At 52.1% G+C, this 6,031-nt stretch overlaps 1 long non-coding RNA gene across 1 annotated transcript; it reads right to left on the reverse strand.

Moving 5' to 3' along the window:
• Nucleotides 1-1,792: 1,792 nt before the first annotated feature.
• LOC116595676 lies at nucleotides 1,793-5,618 on the reverse strand. The gene is made up of 2 exons (XR_004287816.1): nucleotides 4,652-5,618; nucleotides 1,793-4,340 (listed from the first exon to the last, which is right to left on the reverse strand). It is a non-coding gene; the product is annotated as an uncharacterized LOC116595676 (long non-coding RNA).
• Between the last annotated feature and the right edge of the window lie 413 nt (nucleotides 5,619-6,031).

The raw sequence follows: 6,031 nt of genomic DNA on the forward strand, positions 1-6,031 counted from the left end.
GTTTACTACCCCCCAAATTTTAAGGATTAATGCAGTAAACAGGAAAATTAATTTTAGCTCCCTCAGACGTATTTTTATTGAAAAATTTAACCACAAAGTAAATTATTTGATAATAGTCTCTGATTTCTTTAAGCTGACTTAATGAACTCCTAATATCAGCAAATTTAAGGCCCGAGGGCACTAAACTATCTGTAGAGTCAGACTGCATCCAACAGAATTACTCACCTAATATCAGTGAAATTATTCTTGCGCATAATGGCAAACCTAAATACAGAGGTAAGTCTTTTACTGAGAATGTTACCTAGGATGAGCAGGAGATGTTTATTAGGAAATTAACTATGTGAATTGAAGAGACCAGACTTCAAAATCTAATTTTTATAAATATACTCTATGTTCTCATTGGATAAAACTGGTTATTAACCAATTTTCCAGAACAGCTGTACAGAATTTCTGCATGGCAGCCAGCTAAATGGTACAAAATAACATGTTTAAGCTGAAATAGCTTATAATTTTATTTAAATAAAATTGCTGCTATAAAAAGTGCTTCCCAAAGCTAAGGGAAATATACAAATATTTTAATTAAGGCAAATTCTCGTTTAAAAAAAAAAATCATCCTTTTAGGAGTGATCGCTTTGTAAACAAAGGATGGGTCCGAGGAGAGCGCCTTAAACTCCAGTCTGACTTTCAGGCCCATGTCACCCTATAAACCCGCCCTGAACAATTCTATTTTCTATTTGAAAAGAGAAACCAGCTGTGGGCTGGGTTTACTAGGTGACGTGTGATTGACTGACTCACCTGCCGGAGCGCAGCGCGCGCGTTCTCACCTTTTGTTTATTGGGCCTTGTTTCTAAACACGTGGATGCGCAGACGGAGTGAAGCCCCGACCCTCAGCCGCCTCCACGCCGCAGCGCCCTCCGCCCCACCCCGCCCCCCACCCCATATATGGGATTGTTTAAATTTCAGATTTGGGCCCAGTGGCAATTCTTTGGCAACATAAATAGTCCGTGTTAGCGAAATCATTCCCTTTTGGTAGCTGGTTACTAGCAGTTAGCAACCATTTATTTACTTTAAAAATTAATAATAAACTTTATAAACTACCCATCCATTCGCCCCTCCTCCCCAGTACATGCCTGGGTGAGTAGGTTATTTTCAGCCTTTATTCTTGACGATGCTCTTGCCGGTTGGGGGAGGGAAAGAAAGGGGAGGAGACAGAGAGAGAGAGAGAGAGAGAGAGAGAGACATGGCGGGGGTGGAGGCGGGTGGAGAGGCACCGGGAGGAGGAGTAGGGTACAAGTGAAGAAGAATCAGGAAATATGGAGACTATGAAGATTCAAGATCGTTAGTGTCCAATGAATTAGAAAAAAAATAAAACAAACTGTTTTCTTTCGCTGTGTTCCCTGCTCTGTGTGGCGGTTTTGTGAGGGCCTTGCCCTCCTCAGATCCTTTCTCTCCTTGCCTGGACACCCCCACTCCCCCTTAATGCGATTTTAGCTTTTCCCCTTGTAAATTTCAGAGCCAGCTTGGAGGTTATTGAGGACACTTATCTGAAAGAAACAAATAATAGAGGTGCTGAGGGTGTTTTTGATGTTTCTTAAAAGGCAAAACCCAAACGCCCTCTTCTAAACAAGGGCACACAATTGTACCTGCTTTTTATTTTTATGGAGGGGGGGCTGCTGGTTGAATGAGACTTTTTTTTTTTAGCATGATTTAAATATTTTTTTAAAAAATTAAAAATATTTGACCCTATCATATTTAATCAGCTGTAATTATAACACACTCGAAATGAATGATATGCCTTGACAGTATTTTTATTGTTATTGTTCATTGCATGATGTTCGACTGCTTTAGAAGCACAGGAAAGAGAAGTAAACGCGCTACAAATGGGGAATTACCCTCGTTTAGCATTAAAATTCATTTAGATAAAATTGCCACAAACATTTAAATGGGAAGATTAGTTCCCCCTCACGCCTTATTGCACTCGCTCAATGGTTCCGTTAAGAACATTTTACACGTTGGAAATTCCGTCTTCTCAGACGGCTTGCTGTTTCCTAGTTACCCACATTCAAAGCAAAGGCAGCAGCAAAGGCAGCCGCAGCAGCAGCAGCAGGAAAAAAAAAAAAAAAAAAGTTTTGGCAACTGGTCTGCAATTCATGCGCTGCTGGCCCCAGCCTCCCCTCCGCCCACAGCAGTCCGCCCCCCACCCATCACCTTTCCGCAGCCCATCTCTTCTCTCCCCATTAAGTAATTTGCTGAATCCTGCCCTTCAGAAAACAAGTTGCTTAGTTGTATCGTCTTTGAATATAATGTTAAAATACAAAGAAGCCCGTTTGTCTCTCTCCCGGCCTCCCCTCTCTCTCGCTTCTGCTCTGAGTTGGGGGTTTGGTTCGAAAGTGCTGAGTTTCTTACATCCCCTACTCCGAGGCCACTAGGCACGGTTTTTTGGCTTTCTCTTCTGCCAGGACATTTCCAGGAAATTCACCACTGTCTTTTGCTTGTATTAGAAACGTGTGCAAGAATTAGTTTGAAAAGTCCTTGCAACGTCTAGTTTCTCCCTCTCCTTTTCTTTTCTCTCTTCTTCTCTCTCCGCCCCCCCTTCCGCCCTCCCCCCTTCCTTCCTCCCTCTCCCTCCCTCCGCAGAGCCGCAGGAAAAGAAGAATGTCGGCTTCGACTGCCATCTTTTGGGGATTTGGAAAAACGACTCGGTAGGAAACGGAGGGAGGCGGAGGCGCGGGGGGTGGGGGGAACCCCCTTATTATCCTGTGTCGGAACTGGCTCCCTTAATCTGATGCTTAAATATTTGATGTGGAAAAATTACCCATAAAATTAGTTACTAACAATTTCAAATTGAAATCACTTATCGAATTATAAACGCATTAAAGCTGTATGGATGGTATTAGGAGTTCCTCGGGAGGCAGCGGGTGTCTTCTCACTGTGCGCCCGGCCGGCGAGTTTCGCCCCGGGGACTGGCACCCCCACGGAGCCCGGGGAGGGCCGCGGAGAGGGAGGCGCGGCGCTCGGGTGCGGGGTCCGGGCCTGGGGGACCAAGCGCGGCCAGGCCCGGACAGCGGCTCCGGCTGGCTCGGCCGGCGGGGGGCGGGGTGGAGGGAGGGGAAGGAGCGGCGGTGGGAGGCTCCGACCCCCGGGCAGAGGCGCCTACCAGGAAACTTCGTAGTCAAGTCGAAAGCTTCTGAAAAGGAAAAACGCAAGCCCTACCCGCCCCCTCCCGCCCGCGTCTCCCACGCGGCACGCAGACTTTGCGCTCGGGGTCGGTTGCTGTGTACAGCGCCTCTCCTCCCCGAGTCTGCCGGCCAGGGATGGAGGCGAGATGCCGGCGGCTGGCGGCTGGGCCGAACTGGGTGCGGGAGAGCAGCTCCCGCGGGCTGCCGCGGCGGCTGCGAGGAGTCCAGACGAGGATGCCGCTGCCCCGGTGTCCTACCGCGCACAGCGTCCTGGCCTGGACCCTGTGCCTGAGAGGACAGATCTATGCTTAGAGCCCAAGGCACCTTGGGGGGGCGACTTCGGCATCTGCAGTAGCTTCCTATCTCCTCCCCACCGCAAGAGGAAAGTCAAGTGTAAGGGGACTACTGACTTTGTCTCTGGAGGCGAGGCGACCCCGGTTTGCGCACAAGGTTATGGAAAGACACCTCCTGGGGCACTCGGGGGGGGGGGCCCTCCCTTAGAACAGCTCGGGTGTGCTTTGTGAAGCGCTAGGGGTTTCTTGATGGATTCGATTTCCGAGTCTCACCGCGGCGCTGGCAGCGCGACTCCGAGAGCTTAGGGGCTCGGAGGGCACGCACTTGGAACCCGGGCAGCGCCCGCCGGGCAGGTCGCGAGTGCCAGGGTCGGGGGTCGTAGTAGGGGGGCCGTGGGCAGCACCCCGACGCCTTAGGCAGGAGCTCCTTGGGAACGCTTTAAAGCCTTTGCAAACTTTCCCTTGCCTTTTAGGATTTCAGCAGGCCCTTGGCCCATGTGAACGCTGTAAAAACATGACTTGATTCAAGCTCCCGGGTGGGCAATTGGACGCCGGGTGGAGGGGGGTGGAATTGGATAGTGGTGTGGCCCGCCTGGCCGGGCATTTCCCCTCGTTTCATCCCCCTCTTCCGTGCCATCCCGCACCTCCTTGACTGTTAGGCGGTATGCAACACTCAGGGTGGCCAGGTGCAGTCTATAGGGCGTTGGGAATCCCAGAGCCAGGGAAAAGAGCAGTGAGGGAAAGAGAGCGGGGGATCGCCTCTTAAGGGAGACGGCTGATGGCGGGGAGCGGGGGTTGGGGGGGAGGTGTCACTTTTTGGCCCAGTTTGCCCGACAACGCGTCTGTAACATTCTCTCCCAAGGCGGAGCTGAAAGGAAAAACAAACAACATATTGAGCAATCAGTTCGCCAACATTTGAATTTTCAAGAGCTTTTGCCCTAAAAACAGGTACCCCGGGGGTCTTGGCAGGGAGATGAAGGACATTTAGGGTCTCGGTTGTCGCGGGCCGCACCCTGGGGTCGCCCCTCCGCGCGCTGCCCCCTGCCAGCCAGGCGCTCTCATCCCAGCGCGGGGAAAGCCAGGCGGTGAAGCCCTGGAGAAAAGGGATTTAGTTTTAAGCCAGTCTCCCATCGATCGGGTCGGTAATTCCTACCCCTGCCCACTCGCAGACACACTCACCTCTACCCTAAAGCATTAAGTTCATTACACGAGCAATGATCTTAATCTCCAGGCGGAAAACGAGTCCCGGGACCTCGACGATTCGGGAAGCAGTGAATAAAGTCACCTGTTCACGCAGCCGCCCAGCCGGCTCCTCCGGGCGGGGGCCTCGAGCGCCAACGCGCGCTGCGCAGGGGTCCCTCCCTCCGCGGCCGGGCGTGCCCGACAGGGGTCAGGGACCCTGTGTCTGCTTTCTTCGGGTTGGCGACCTTCTCGAAGGGTGGGATTGTGCCCGCTCGCTTTCCCCCTCCCCTCCTTTCTGCTCTTTATCTCGGACTCCCTTCACACCTCTGCGCTCTCATCCCCCTCCCTTCTCCCAAAGTGGCAGCTCCCCTTCTCCACGGAAGGCCCCCAGGCTTTCACCTCACACCCCACGACTCCCCGCAGCCCCAGGTCTCCGAACTGCAGTCTGGGTAACCTTTCACCTTTTCGTGCTCGCCTGCTTCACCCGGCAACCTGGACGTGGGTGGGTGGGGAAAGCTCAGCAGGACCCTCTTGAAGCCACTTGCCGAGGGTACCCCGGGGCTTTAAACAACCAGATTCCGCGGTCTAGGGGAGATCCCTGCGCGCATTGATAGTTCCACCTCAAAGAAACCCAGCAAAGCAAAGAAACCCACCCCAAAGAAACACCCCTCGCAGTCTCCTGGTCCCCACCGACTCCCTTCCCTCCCCCCACAACCTTTGGCTTTGAGCAGCGTCTGGCACCGCGGGGAGATGGAGGCGAGCCACGCGCCCCGTCCTTACTGGCCGACCCACGAGGCGCCAGCTTCTGCTGGAGACTCTTTCCCCTGGACAGTCGTGAAAGCGGGGAAAACACAATGCAATGGCTGTGTGAACCCATGTACCCTTACCCATACCCCACCCCAATCTGATTTTCAGGAGGTGTATATTCAGGTAGCCCTAAACTGTGAACAGCGAGCTTTGTGTGTTATCTAATGGAGGTGGGGATGGAGGAGAAGGAGACTCCCACCGCCCGCTGCAGTCTTTAATGTCTGAAATAACGAAATGCCTGTGTGGCAGCTGCTGCTGGAGCCAAAACTAACTCTTTGGAAGACGGAAAAGAGTGAAAGGCAAAGAAAGACTGTTCATTTTTTTTCCTTTGGTGCCGTTTGGGATGTCATCTGTTTCCTTGGCGACTGTGTTCAGCCCCCGGAGCCCCTGGGCTCCTGGATTGTTAGGGGGGAAAAAGCATGCTATTTCTGCACCGTCATTTATCACTGTCACCGCATAATGATTCCCCTTGCAGCCCCTTATTGATGTTTGTAATTGCATTATCTCATAAAGGAGGATGATCAATGAAACCGAGCCGTGCATTCTGGGGTCAGAGGAAGCCAAAGTACT

The sequence above is a fragment of the Mustela erminea genome, chromosome 7, assembly GCF_009829155.1.
Source record: "Mustela erminea isolate mMusErm1 chromosome 7, mMusErm1.Pri, whole genome shotgun sequence".
NCBI classification, from domain to species: domain Eukaryota; kingdom Metazoa; phylum Chordata; class Mammalia; order Carnivora; family Mustelidae; genus Mustela; species Mustela erminea.